The 15,742-nt window shown below is 31.9% G+C and overlaps 1 protein-coding gene across 11 annotated transcripts in view; it reads right to left on the bottom strand.

Annotated features, from left to right (window-relative positions):
- The window catches only part of LOC144580101 (uncharacterized), an 852,895-nt gene that overhangs the window by 802,002 nt on the left and 35,151 nt on the right, over positions 1 to 15,742 (bottom strand). For 3 of the 11 annotated variants that reach the window (XR_013529026.1, XM_078355146.1, XM_078355145.1), the window contains exon 2: positions 5,369 to 5,517. The exons of the other annotated variants lie outside the window; for them this stretch is intronic. The gene's annotated coding sequence lies outside the window, so the exon portion shown is untranslated. The remainder of the gene's footprint in view (positions 1 to 5,368; positions 5,518 to 15,742) is intronic. 11 annotated transcript variants of the gene reach the window in all.

The raw sequence follows: 15,742 nt of genomic DNA, 5'->3' as shown, positions 1-15,742 counted from the left end.
TTTATTTTAGAACTATTATTTCATGCACATTCTTTTTACTCAACCCTGAGTACCTCCTAAATGTTCTTGTGAATTTTCCATTGTTTGTATTTCCTTCGTGCTTCAGATTGAAATTCACTCTCTTCTAGGTTCTGGAACATCTCCTTAGGTATGTCTATTATGTAATTCATATTCCATCTGTAATTTACTGGTATTCCTATTTATAATATAATTTTAAAACTTTTATTTATTTTATGTTCATTTTATAGAATAAAGTTATCTACTGTAATTGCCAATTTGGCAATCATTTCCACAAACATGTTATTGTAGATTGATGTCTTAATTCTTCAACATCTGAATCACTTCTGAGTTGGTGTTCATTGGTTATTTAAGTTTGTTTTTGCTCATAAATTTCTGTTTCCTGAAATTTCTGATTATTACATGCTCTTTATTTTGTATGAAAATACATAGTGGTCTTCAATATTGTTATCCACTTCCAGAGAGCATTTGCTATTCTTTTAGCAAGCAGTTAGTGTAGGGGTAGATGATCTTGATCCAATTTAGCACTTAGATGATTCCAAAATTTCCAAGTACTTACACTGAAAAAAAACTGAGTCAGACTTGACTATTACACAAAGCTGACATATACACTGTCTACACGGAGCATACATTGAAAGTAAGGATACAGAAAGAAGTAAAACTGTTCAGTTTCAAATCTTATAAAGGGTGTATGTTTTCTTCAGTCTTAAGTGAAAATTACACCTTAGGGTGTAACTCACCAGGAATTTATGCTGAAAGGCTGTAGTGTTTAGTTAGTCGTTTCTCTTTGGCAAACATAAACCATAATTTTTTTCAACTCCATATTATTCACCATTGATAAACAATTGTGAATAATAAACTCATTTGTTTTAGCTTTCTTCCACATACTCTCTGCTCTACTTTTAACATTATGGCTCTTTATAAGTTAGTAAAAAGATAAATACATTCAAGGAAACATTGGACTTGTTTTTAGTTACATTTTCTTTGAGATACTGATTGCTTCTCAATCTCTGACAGCATTGGAAATTCTACAACTCCAAAACTATGTCACCAACTCCATCATACAGCAGAATGTTCTGAGGCACCACTTTATTCTGGAACTTGTGACTCCACTCTATTTAAGAATGTGGAAATTTGTCAATATAAAAGTTAATGGAAAAAGGACAGTTTGCCTAAATTCAGTGCCTTTGTGTCCATTAACTTGAGCCCATAAATCTATGCTGCTTTTCAATGTCTTTAAATATCAATTGTTTGCATTTACCTTGACTTTTATTTTTCTCTGCAATAGAATTTATTTGATAAAATCTATTGTCAGATGTTAGGGGTAGACATATTTTTCTAACTGATTAAACTGAAAATAAGATTATTTTTACAGCAATAACACTAATATTGGATTTATAGATATTTCTTATTTTTCATTATTATTCTTTCAGAAAAAAAGAGGAATAATAGATGAGTCTAAAATTAATCCATCATTATTGACCTGAACAAATGTATATGTGTATGAGTTGTAATTAGTCATTTTATACTTTTAAAATGTATTTTCAAATGTAATGCTACATTTAGATTTTTTACTACATTCAGATTTTATTTGTATTAGATTCTTATTTTTTCCAAGCTTAAATAAAAATAAACCAGTAGATTATGACTGTATGTGTATTTCATTGAACAAGAACAAAAAGGTATCAGCTTTCTTTCTGATGTCACATACTTTATATCTTATGAAACAAAGTTCCTAGTGAGGAACTTCACCTTATTGAAAATTAATTGTATTCACTAAACTGTTTATATAATAACCTGTTATCAGTTTGGAAAGTATAGAATAACACAAGAAAATGAAAATGATGATTAACTTTGTAAATCGGTGATAATCGCTATGAAATGTAAAGAAAATATACATGTGTATTTCTATATATGCCTGATACATCTATTAACCTAATGATATATTATTTACATATACAAGCTCATGTGATTTCCTTTGTATAGAATTGGTATATCATATTTATTTGAAAATCTCCCAAATTTAACAATATATAATCTCTAATGTTTGATATTATAAACACCAATATAAATATATTTATAGAAACACAAATATACGTATTTTTGTGTATGCACACACATTTGTATATTTCATGATGATATTCTAAAGGTAAATTCCAATTTTAGATATACTGTATATCTTTAATGCATTTGGAATTTATTATATGTTGTGAGGGAGAAATTCTACTTACAAAGGTTGAAAATATTTCTGATATTTTGTAGTAGACTGACATTCTTACTTCTGCTTGGAAAGATAACTTTTACAACAAATATAAAAATATACAATTTATCTGCTTATATATATCTACATATATGTGTGTGTGTATATTTTTGACAAAATTATACTGCTTATGATAATTTATAACACATTCTATAAATTCTAGGGCTCAATGAACCATTATTAACCATGTATAATAAATAAGTTATTAAAATAATTATTAAAACATTAATTGTTATTGAAAGTTATTATGCTCTCTAAGAAAAATAAAGTAGGGAAAATAAAAGAATGAGGCAAAAATAGCTCAGAAAGAATTAAAATAATTAGGAAGAAAAAGTAGTGACTTATAGGGAACATAGAAAAGCAAAACAGTGAAGTTGATACAGAAAAGAGAGACAAATAAACAGTTGGGGATATGGAGAAATAATTAAAAAGGCTGTAAGGAAGGAAAGTTCAATAACTAAATGATTTTAACTTTAACACTGTAGAAAAAGATGGTCAGTGAAAATTAATTTTTAAAAAGTATCATCTTGAAACAGATGAATATTAACAAATGAATTTATGTCACGAATATATGTGTGATGAACATTACTGTTGCATACTGATATTTCCGGTTCTCTTCCCCGTGGACACACAGGAGAGTTTCACCTTCTCACTTTATTGAAGTTGGTGTATGTAACTTGTTTTAGTCAATGTCACTTATAGGTACAAACCCTTGATACCTGGTGGGTAATTCTGTAGGTTTTCACTGCTTGAGAAGTAGTGATCATATATGTGGTTTTGATGTGAGGATAGTGAAATCAGAAAAGTAGAAAATAAGTAGACTGTAGAGTGACTACCTGCAGGGAGTTTCCCTGGAAAGGAACTAGGAACTGGGAACTTAGTGAATTTTGTGTGAATGGCAAATAAACTTGTATTAAGCCAAGACACTGGGATTTTGCCATATTATAGCTAGCTAACAATTTAATTAAACCTGCATTGTCCATGAATCATTTGGAGGCCTGTTCTATTATCACAATTATGAAATATTAATTTAAACTGTTAAATATCTTCAAATTAAACTACACTGTTATGATTATAATATTTTGGTTAAAAAATTCTTAACTATTATGAAGAAAGGACTGCTGTTGGCTACCCTCCAATTTTCTTTTATATTTTTATCTACTATAATCATAATAGGACTTTAATTTTAGAATTCCACATTTTAAGATGTCATATTTTATTACTAATTTAACAGAAAGACACGTAAAAGAATGTTGTCTTTATATCTGCAAGTTTGAAAACTCCATTTTATGTATTCACACAAACCAATTCAAATTGTTGAGAAATAGCATCAATCTGCTTATTCATTCAATGGAGCAATCAATAAACAAAAGGTTAATTAATTAATTTATAGTGGATATTATAAATGGTAAACATCCCAGAATACTCAATTAGTTGTGTTACTGCTTGTTCTTTTTGCAGAAAGTCAAAATTATCACGTTGTTTTATTAGAAGCTATATTATAATTAAGGAGAGATCGTAATGAATTTAATCATCTTAAGATGTGATTCTGATACCTCTAAATCAACTACAGCATGTGGTTGAACATTAGAATATTTCTAGACTGTTCATATCATCTGCTTAATGGCACAGAAATCATACTGAAAAGACTCAGTTTATTGACTACTTTTTTAAATTCCAAGAAAGTCTTCAATAAGTATATTATTATTTTTCTAAATACATCATGAGTAGGTGACCCTTGGGTAGAGTATTCAGAAATTCTCATTACATAAAGGAGTGCTTCTTGGAATGCAGAATTGGTTCTGACCCACCTACTCAGTAATCCTCTTTTAAACAACCTCAATAGGTGCTACCATCTGACCCATCTGTTATAATACTTAAATTGCTGAATATCTTTAGAAAAAGGACAACTAATTTTGAATGCCCAGGAATCCTACTACATAATAAAATGCAGTTCTCTCTCATATTCTATTCATTGGTTATTCCAACATTTCTCTTGTGTTCAGATTAATTTCTTGTCTCTTTACTATCATAAAGGTTCGTGTTGTTTGTAGGAACATGGATGAATCTGGAGAAAATAATTCTCAGCAAACTGACACAAGAACAGAAAATGAAATACCGCATATTCTCACTCATAGGCGGGTGATGAAAAATGAGAACACATGGACACAGGGAGGGGCGTACTAAACACTGGGGTCTATTGGGGGGAAAAGGGGAGGGCCAGCGGGGGGGGAGCTGGGGAGGGATAGCCTGGGGAGAAATGCCAAATGTGGGTGAAGGGGAGAAAGGAAGCAAAACACACTGCCACGTGTGTACCTATGCAACTGTCTTGCATGTTCTGCACATGTACCCCAAAACCTAAAATGCAATAAAAAATTTTAAAAAAAGGTTTTTATAACCCCTACAACTTAGAAAATGTGAAGACTTAGTAATACTCATTATTTCTTATCATTTACAATCTGTATCTGTCTTTTTCCACATTTTACTTCTGTTTCACTGAAGAGACATGCATATTCACAACCAGAGTTAACTCTCTGCTTAAATCAATAATCTTCTTATCCTTAATTCTTCAACTACTCCTTCCATACTAGAGTTTGTCTTTCATAATATCAGCATATTTAAATAATTCCTCTTAAAAGCAAAGAAAACTCTATTTTCTGTAGTATCTCTGATTTTATTTCATTAATAAAAATGTATCTATATTTCCTGCCATTAATTTCTTACCTATAATATATTATGGAAGCCAACTGTTTTATCTAACTCTGATTTAATGTGATAACACTGATACATCTCTGGTAAGATTACCTGTGGGTCACATTTTATCAAAACAAGGGGACAATTCCCGGTGCTTATCTTATTTGCTCTGTCTTTTACATTGACTGAAGTGTCTCTAATGTTTCAAACCACTATTACTTCTGTTGCTTCCCTTTGGATAATTTTATTTTTTCATATATTAATGTTTTTTATTACTCTGTTGTGTATTTTTATTTAATTATCCCTTAAATTGATGTCACTCAGACATTCATCTTCAGCTCTTAAATCTCCTATGTCATTTCTTAATTGTCTGATTCATCAATTTTTTTAAATTACCTTCAAATCCTGCCCCAAGACTTGCTTCACCTAGCTACTTCTGACATTTTAGGAACTCTTCAGCCATCTGTATTCTTCTAGGAGACTTTCTGTGACAGCTGAATATGAGTGCAATATTCATTCTTTGCCTTTTTGAATCTCTGCAACATCTGTAATAACAGTTATTACACTGAAATTTAATAACTGATTTATTATAGTTTATCTTCTATCTTTTAGGCAAAGTGCCTAAAACATATTTGTTTTTCAACAAATAAAAACGTCTCTCTCATTCCGCATGTACTCATATATTGTGACAGCATCCTAAGCAGCACATTTAAATCCTTCCTCCAGCTATGTGACATTATGCTTACAGCAATTCGTAGAGAGAATCCCGTTGTGTTCATTCTTAGAAAATTACAGTCTCCTAATAATTAAGAGGGTGATCATCTTCCTAGTCTAATTCTCAGTGTTTAGAATTGTTGACTCTTATCTTGATGTATAGCAAGAAAAATACCAAGAGCAAACTTATTTTTAAATTTCCCTTCTCAAAATGCATACAGTAATTTTTAAAAGCACTGCATTTGATTATGGGATTAAGGTTTACCCTTGGAAGAAGATGTACATATGGTAGTTTATACAATTATGGTAAAGTCAGTATCCTTTAAAAATTTGCTTAACTATATGTTCATATTTAATAAATAAATGACATATAATTTTCAATGCCGAATTCTTTTTGAATCACCTGCACACTAGTTGAAAATATAATCTCTCTGCATAGTTTTACGTGTTCTTTTTCCAACACAGACAAACACAGTTATTGTACTATTATTTCTACCCTCTCTTAGCATATTTACATTTCAGTTTCACTAAGGAAAAAAAACATCATCAGAGAATTGCTTGATGTGTGTTAGAATTTGTTACTGTATTAAATTGAGTCTTCTTTGAACTGTCCTGAAACATTTCCTATACTTTTCTCAAGTTACAAGGAATAAAATATCAATAAAAATAGGGCTGACTTGACGCTTTCTATTTTATGTGCTTATTCTGAATTTATAGCTCAAGGCTTTCTTTTTGTCACAAAATTAGGCAATGTTGTTTGTTTTTGTTCTTTCCTGAGTGTTCTTGCATCTAAAAATAATTTGAAAACTATTATAACTTTGTTGATGTGAATGTGCATTATATATATATATATTTGAATTTGTATATATATATTTTTTGTATATATACTCTATATGTGTATATATTTCTGTATGTATATGCTATATATATATTACATTTTGTATATATACCCTATATATATGTATATATATAGGGTATATATAGGGTATCTATATTACACAATATTACATTTATATAATAACAAACATATTACACAATTTTTTGTTATATATACACACTATACATATATTTTGTATTTGATGCATATTGGTAATATGATGAGAAATTAAATATGTTATTAGGGTAAGTAATTCGGATATACTTTTTTTTATCTGAGCCAGGAAACACTCTATACCATATTTATAAAATCATATTCTAAACTAGATAGTTATTTTATTATCAAATTTGAGTTATTTATATTTGCATGTTTATTTGATATGCTGTGGTTTAAATATCAAATTTATTATATAACAAATAACTACATGAGAAAGTTATAACATCTTTAAAATACTAGTTTAACACAGAAGTCTTTTATTCTAATGTTTGATCACTATGTTATCCTTCATAGATGCTGGGATCTTAACTCAGGGAGAAAATGTTGTTACTGCAATTTCTTGTGTGTCAAAAAACTGCCGGGTACGAGAAGTTTTTCCTGATAAATTGGATTCTCTATTTCTACAATTCCATGAATCATACTATTTTTTCACCCCTACTGACACAGTTGGTGATAGATATCCTATTTTTCATTGTGCTTCTGCTTCTTTTTCTGTTCCTTCCGTAATACCTTTAAGACAGTTTTCTGAGTCAATGAGTCATGAAACTAAAGTGTCTACTTCTGATGTAACATACGATTTGTCTGTTGTAGTTTGGCCAATTTAGTATTCAACTCTTACAACATCCTCCTGAAGAAGTCATTTTGCACACTTGAGTAATATGCATCTCAGCTCTCTCTTGGAATACCTTACAGCTTTGCTTTCAGTGTGGAATGCAATTTGTTCCTGAGCATTAGTTCTTAGATTTTATTTTCAACATATTGGCATGCTTTCGGTACTAGAACTAAGTTCTATCCCAACCCCCATTTAAGGATGTAAATAAATGACATTCAAAATAAAAGAGAAATCCAGTTCTGAGTAACTACATATTCCATATTGTTTAATTCTAAAGTTAGTCTAGCATTTGTTTCTGATAATGGCATTAATGAGCACTTGGAACAAGAGAATGTTACATGCCTTATAATATCAAGCTCATAATAACAGGACATAGTCTAAAGCCTCCTAACTTTAAAATAGGCTCTCTGGTTCAATTCATCATTCATAAACAGAATTTTATTTTTAGAAATGCTTCTTTGTCCACTATGCTTAGGAAATCATATAACTTTATACATCTTATTTTTATAATATTCATAATGCATTTTTCATTTATTCAAACCTCTATACATTTGATATTTCACAATAACTCTATGAATTATTAATATAGTAACATCTTAGTGGCACAAAACAATGTGCATTTTATTATGCTCATGAAATCCATGGGTCACTTAAGAAGAAATGAGTGGCTCAGGGCTGAAATCATTGAGACTAGAGGATTCACTTTAAACATAGGTCTTTCAATTATGTGTCTGCTATCTCGGCTGAGAAGGCTGAAAAACCGGTTCATCTGGGACTCTAGACTGAAAGGAACGTGTAGCCAATCCATTAGGTTGGATGTTGTACAACATGTGTTCTGAGTTTTAAAATGGCATATCCAGCGAGGGACCCTCGGGATAGTGAGAATATCAAGACAAGCAGGTGAAAGCTACACGCCATTTGTGAGACAGCCGCAGAAGTCATCTAGCAACCCTCCTCCATGACCCATTGTTTAGAGCAACTGGAAGCCAACTCTGATTCAACGATATGGGATCAAGAACTCACAGTATCAAATATAGTAAATCTAGCTATGATCTGCATATTTGAAATACTTGAAAGCTAGATGCTATAGCTCTATTTTTTTTCAGATGAGGGCAACTGTACCTAGAGATTTTTACAGGACTTGTATAAGTCTATTAGACAAGTAAAGTTAACATCTTCATTTGAAATTCTGATATGATATATTCAGCTCCAAAGCCTGTTTTCTTTCAGAAAAATAAGGTTCAGAGAGGTGAAATAATTGTCAGAAATTGTACAGATAGCATTACGACCCGCTCACTACATGATATAGACACCTTATTCAAGAGAAAACAAAGCAAATATACCTGTAAGATGCAGAGTAATTTTCAGTTTCTGGGCTATAATGTACCACAATCATTTATTACATATGCATCTTGTACAAATTGTTCCTACAGGACTCTCAGACCAAGACTAATCCTATTTTTTTATTATTTGAATTAAATTACTGTGGGCACTGCCACTAATGACCAGATGCAGCAAGTCTGTTATCATGGTCTTGAGGAGCTTCTCTCCTTTACACAGTTGATACAACATGCCTTCAAAATGGTTCAGAATCATAGCTTTATTTTAACTCCCAAGGGGTAGCACTGCCTAGGGCTTCTCACTGCTGCATACCTGCTACTACTCTTTTCATCCACATGAATCTACTATGTCAAACACTCATCCTGGAATGTGTCTCTAAAAATACTACTATCTGCTTATTTAACTGCAGCTCTGCAGGAAAATTTGAAGAATTTTTCAGGTCATTTTCTCAGATTTAAATTTCTATATTTTCTATTTTTCTAACTATTGTGTTCAGTAATCAAATATTGACATGAATATACTTGAAACTGAATGATAATCTGGCATAATCTCTGAAGTCATCTCAAGGCACATGTATTTTCTTTCTTTAGAAACACTCCATAGAACAAAGAAAGTAAAACATCAACCATCAATCAATGACTACTTTGTGGATAGTAATTTTAATTTAAAAACACATCAAAGTGATCAATAGATTGCAAGCAATCTATCAGCCAAAAGAGATGTAATCAAAGAGACAGTGTAATGATTACATTAAGTTTTGGAAATAGCCTGGCTCTGACTTGCTACTCATACTTCATTACCTATTTTGCCCTACTGATGTCTTTCAAACGCTTGATGTCTCACAGATGACATATAATTTTGGTTCATGGCATTTTAACACTATTTCAATTTTATGCTCATTTTTCTTTGCTTTCACTTCACGAAATATTCCTTTCTCATCTGGCACTAGGAGGATAAGAATATTGTTCACTTTGCATTAAGACTTGTATGTCAGCAACAGATTGCTGCATTTGGTATGTCCCGTTACTTTTGTTCTTTCATTTCTGAGAGATAATCAGGAGTAGAAGACCTAAAAAATTACTCTCAACAAATAAAAATCATACATGTCATCAAAGATAAGGGAGAAGATCAGATTATTACTAAGTTCCTGTGAGGCATGCTGAGAGGACTTAGAAAAACTTAGCATTCAGAATGTACAATCTTCACCAGTCATAATCAATATTATACAGTCTACATTAATAAAAAATTTAAAATTAGAATACTAGGTTGGGAAATAAAACCCACTAGTCTGCTTTACATTTTCTTCTTCTTTATAAAGGCTATTTCACCAATATCCTTTAAAATCTAAAGATTCTTAAAGAATGTATCTAATTGATAATAATTACAGAATCATTGTTAAAATAGTATTCTAATTCCATAATACACAGATTTGATTTTATAATACGTACAAAAAAATTACTGTTGCATTATATAGTGCTAAAAGGTTAATGACTACTCTGCTTAAAATCAGATGCTTACCAACATACAATAAGGTAATGAAAAACAGTATATTTTATTAAAACATTATGATTTCCTTGGTATTAAATACGCATTATTTCAATCTTGTTCAGTAGAAAAATTAACAATGAAGTGTACTGTGTAAACTTGTTTTCAGCTGGGCACGATGGCTCATGCCTGTAATCCCAGTGCTTTTGGGGGCTGATGCAGGAAGATCATAAGGTCAGGAGTTCGAGACCAGCCTAGCCAACATAGTGAAAACCTGTCTACTAAAAATACAAAAAATTAGCTGGGCTTGGTGGCAGGTGCCTGTAATCCCGGTTACCTGGGAGGCTGGGGCAGGAGAATCGCTTCAACCTGGGAAGTGGTTGTAAAAACAAATGACACTAAATTAATTAGCACTGAGACCAAACATAACAATGGACTTTGGTATGTAAAGAATCAATAGCTTTCCTTATGGTATAAGCCAGTTTAGTTTCAATTCTTTTGCTAATGTCATGAATTGAAAACATAACGAATGACACCATGCACCTTGCAGTTTTCTCCTTTTCTCTCTAGTCGTCATTTATTCTGCCTAGAATGCCCATGTAACACCTTTTCCTGTTTAATTACTGCTCATTCATTAGATTAAACTCAAATATTTTACATTCAATTGTGGTGTTTATGTGCTGGCATAGGGAGCACTCTATATTCATACAATATTATCCAACGACATTAAAGAGAAACCTATACTATTTGTGAAAATTAAGTATCTTTTTTCTGTACTTTTACATTTTATTTTATGTATATATGATAATTGTACATATTTATGGGGTACAGGTTTTATTTTCATATGTGAATAAAATGTGTAATGATTAAGTCAGGGTGATTGAGTTATCCATTACTACAAACATTTATCATTTATGTTGAGAACATTTCAAATCTCTTCTAGTTATTTTGAAATATACTATCAATTCTTCTTAATTTTCATTACCCTACTGTGCTATCAAACACTAGAATGTATTCTGTTGATCCAGGTGTATTTTGGTATTCATTAACTGATCTCTTTCTCCTTCCCTTTACTTCCCAGTCTGGATTGCATGAAGATGTATCTTTTTGTTACTGCTTTATAATCTACTTAAATATTTAAAATCATGCTATCAGATTGTAAAGAAAATCAATGAAGAATAGGTCTGATTTCTTTTTAAGTCAATATACGTTGAAACTTTTTCTTTCAGGACAAGCTAATACCTGTGAAGTACAGAATTGAATAGCAAAACTAGCAGGAATGAAATTCTAAACCCCAAAAATCTATGGAAGTAAGAAATAATATATTCATATAGAAATGCATGAAACACTATACTTGAACAAATTATTTTATATCCACATCACATTTACTGACATTTGCAAATTTAACTCCGCTTTTTACTGAAGAAAATACCAATAAACTTTAAAGGTTAGAAAATATACAAATAAATAAACATATCCCTAGGCTGTACTTTTTACTTACTTTGGAGTAAAACTAAATATTGACAATAAAAGACCCTAAAATCTATTTATTATAATTATTAAATAATATTTTTAATGTAAAAAATAAAGTTCTGGTAACATAGCAAACTAACGTGGGATGCTAACTTTGTCTTCTGAATCCACTGAATATATTAAGAAGTCAGAGTAAAGTATAAGAATCTCAGAGTCTGCCGTAAATACTGTAGAAAACCACTAGCAATGTTTTGCAGGTTCATGGTGCTGAGCCTGCAAAGGAGGATCAAGCACCATGGATGGGGTGAAGGCTCATTCAAAGTTGTATACATGTTTTTGATTTAACCCTATTGAAGATAAAAAAGCACTATATTTCAATAGCAATTTGCAGTCTATTTACTAGTGAGTGTATGTATATTTTCTTATTTATTTGGTATGCTCATCTGGGATTTTCCTGTTTAATATAATGTATTGAACACATTTTCTACATAATTGTTTGTTTTTTTCTATGTTAATATATTCTGTTCTTGAACACCTTGGTTGATTTCTAATAGGCTTTCTCACATGGCTATGAAAGTCTGGAAGAACAGCTGGTGGTAGGATGATAACAGCATTGCCTCACTTATGCATCTGATGGTTGGCTGATTGCTGGCTGTCTCTCTCCAATTCCCCCAACAAGGTCCTTACGAACTTTAGCCATATTCCAATGGTGGTCTCCACTTTCCAAGCAGAGCCATAGAGAAAAATTCAGCATAGATATATGTATACGTGTAGGTAGAATTTAAAAAACAGTCTCACATACATTCTTTATTGTCTAACTCTGTCTTTATAAATATGATGTAGAGTAGAAATATTGAATCCACGCCTTTGAATAAAAGGATATTGCATAATAGTTTTCTCAGGGCTCTTTTGCTTGAATTTTTTTTGCTGATCCTGATCCATAGGTAACTATTTTCCAAATGCAGGTGTATTTTAAATCTTAAATGTTGTTCATGAAAAAAAAATGTTCCACAAAACATTGTTCATTTAAAAAGCCAAAATGTAGAATATTCAAACCTGTTTGAATATTTTACAGCAGAGGTTTCTGAGCCATGGGTGAGTCACCAAGTCCTGTGATACAGCCTCAAGAGTTGGGTGACAGCTTGGTTTTATACATTTTAAGCAGCAGACGTTAAAGGCAAATATTAAAATCAATACGTGTAAGAACACTTAGATTCAGTCCAGGTAAGTAGGACACCTTGGAGCAAGGGGACTTCCAGGTCACAGGTGGATTTAAAGATTTCCTGATTAGCCATTGGTTGAAAGAGTTAAACTTTGCTTGAAGAGTTGAAGACAGCATAAAGAAATGCTTGACTTAAGGAGGACTGTGGAAGCCAAGGCTCTTGTTATATAGATGAAGCCTCCTTGTAGCGGGCCTTAGAGAGAGTAGATGATAAATGTATTTTATCAGACCTTAAAAGGTGTCAGACTGTTAGTTAAATCTTTTCTGGATAAGGGAAAAAAAAAAAAGAAAAAAAACATAGAAACAAAAGGAGATTCTCTACAGAATGTAAATTCCCCCCAGAGGAAATAGCTTTGCAGGACCATTTTAAAATATATCAAAGAAAATATATTTTGAGATAAAATAATTTGATTTTCTTGAGGCCTGCTATCTGTGATGTGATGGTATATCAGTCTGGTTGGAGTTGGGTATTTTATTGCTACAAACAGCCTGTTTTATCCGTTTTATAGTATTTAGTTTAATGTTTTGCTGATCAGTTGTGCCTCAACTCTAAGAGGAGAGTGTAATAAGGCATGTCTGACCTCCATGTAATGAACTGAACTAGATTTTCAGATTTCTTTGGGATCCCGTTGGCCAAGAGGGTTCCATTCAGTCAAATTGGCGACTTAGATTTTTATTTTTGGTTCAGAACACCAATACCCATTTAAGTTTGCAAATATCAATTAAAGGCAAATTTAGACCTTTATTATTTGGATCATTGTTCCCAAATGTACTACTTTATTGCTTTACTATTGTTAAGAGTTGGTTGATTAAATTATTTGCATTTTAATTATCTGTAACATTGCCTGCAAATGTAAAATCGGTCATTGTTAAAACAATTGACAAAGCATCTGAAATAAAATATTGCTCAAGTAAGTCAAATCACAAATGAATCACTAGTAACAATTAATTAGAAGTTATTTAAGTGAATTGACTAATTTAGAAGTCAATGAAAAGATAAATTTTACTTAATAAAAAGTGAATAATTGTAGCTGATTTATATTTATTATGTAGCTCCCATTCTGTTTCATGTATGTCAGATTTTAAGCTCATTAGTGAAAGACCACATTCTTCTCTTGCTCCTCTTTATCACATTTCCCCTCTTCCCTTCCTCCTGTTCTTTGTACTGCTTTTCCTCTTTTTTTTTTTTTTTTTTTTGAGACGGAGTTTCGCTCTTGTTACCCAGGCTGGAGTGCAATGGTGCGATCTCGGCTCACCGCAACCTCCGCCTCCTGGGTTCAGGCAATTCTCCTGCCTCAGCCTCCCGAGTAGCTGGGATTACAGGCACGCACAACCGTGCCCAGCTAATTTTTTGTATTTTTAGTAGAGACGGGGTTTCACCATGTTGACCAGGATGGTCCCGATCTGCTGACCTCGTGATCCACCCGCCTCGGCCTCCCAAAGTGCTGGGATTACAGGCTTGAGCCACCGCGCCCGGCCTGCTTTTCCTCTTTATGCTTCTTTCATCATTTGCATAGCCTGACAAAGTCTAGCTTGTTAAAAAAGTGAATTTCTGGCTAAAACTCTGCAGAAATGAAGGCCATCAGGACAAATCCTAAAATTTTAGTTTGAATCCGATTTTCAAATCAACTTTTGTCATAATTAGTTAGCAATGATGCCAAATATAATTTTTGCTTTATGATCTTTATGATGGCTTTATTTTCTATAAGTTATATCATTCAAAACTTAGAAAAAATATTTCTATTTTTATATCCATTTTGAAAACAAATAGGAAAACATATACTTTAAAAATAATTTAGAACAGAAACCTTCAAATACAATATGCTCTCTGTAATTGCTTTCAAAAAACACATTCACTGTCTTTCTACTTCAAAAATACCTTGAGCATTAATAGTAGGTGTGGTAGAAAATATGGATGCTCGAACATCTTAAGTTTGTCAGCTTAGATTTGCATAAATTATGCCATTATTACAACAATAACTTGGACAAATAGATTGGAAAAAAACACATATTTTGAAACTAAAATATAATCCACTATTTTACCATATAGCTCCATAAATGTATGAAGAGAAATTTTTTAATGCTAGGCTTTTATGTTGCATTTATTATAACATACACAAAACACCAAATAAGCATATATTGACAAGGTCAGGGATGATATCAGATGATGGTTGTGTCTTAATTTTATATTTAGATGACATGGCATTCTACAGAGCATATGTGAAACATATGTTTTTAAGGAACGACAGAAAATGAACCTAGGAAACATCAGAGAATGTGTCAGTCAAATTCTTATTTTCTGATGCAATTTTCAGTCAAAACAGATGGGACTTTAGTGAAACCATCTCAAGAGTAAAAAATGATTCTGCAGTTTGAGGGATTCAGTGAACTGATGTCTGAGTCATCAAAAAAGAGAGCATCTGTTTGAATCAACTAGTGGCAGTAAGTCACTACGCAACCCAAGTCTGTTTCTAAGAAAACAATTGTGTGTTAAAAATGCCCGGGAATTTTCTATGAAGTAGATAAAGGCAATACTTAAGATGGAGCCAGTGTGGTCAAGACATTGATTGAAGAGGCAATGCAAACTTGCCCAGAGTAAAAAAGAACTATATAGCAATCCTAAGGCTCTGAGGAAGGAATAATTGAATATTCAGAAAATAGAAACATTCACACACTTTCAAAGACATTCATAAAAGAATTCATTAGCTAAACACTGAAGACATACATTCTACAACTACCAATAGTATCCTTCAAAAAGACAAGAGGAATGAAGATTTTCCTATTCGGGAGAAAGGGAGAGAGAGAGACGGAGAGAAAGAGAGAAATTGG

This window comes from Callithrix jacchus, chromosome 18 (assembly GCF_049354715.1).
Source record: "Callithrix jacchus isolate 240 chromosome 18, calJac240_pri, whole genome shotgun sequence".
Taxonomy (NCBI): Eukaryota; Metazoa; Chordata; class Mammalia; order Primates; family Cebidae; genus Callithrix; species Callithrix jacchus.
This window is presented reverse-complemented; position numbering and strand designations above follow the sequence as displayed.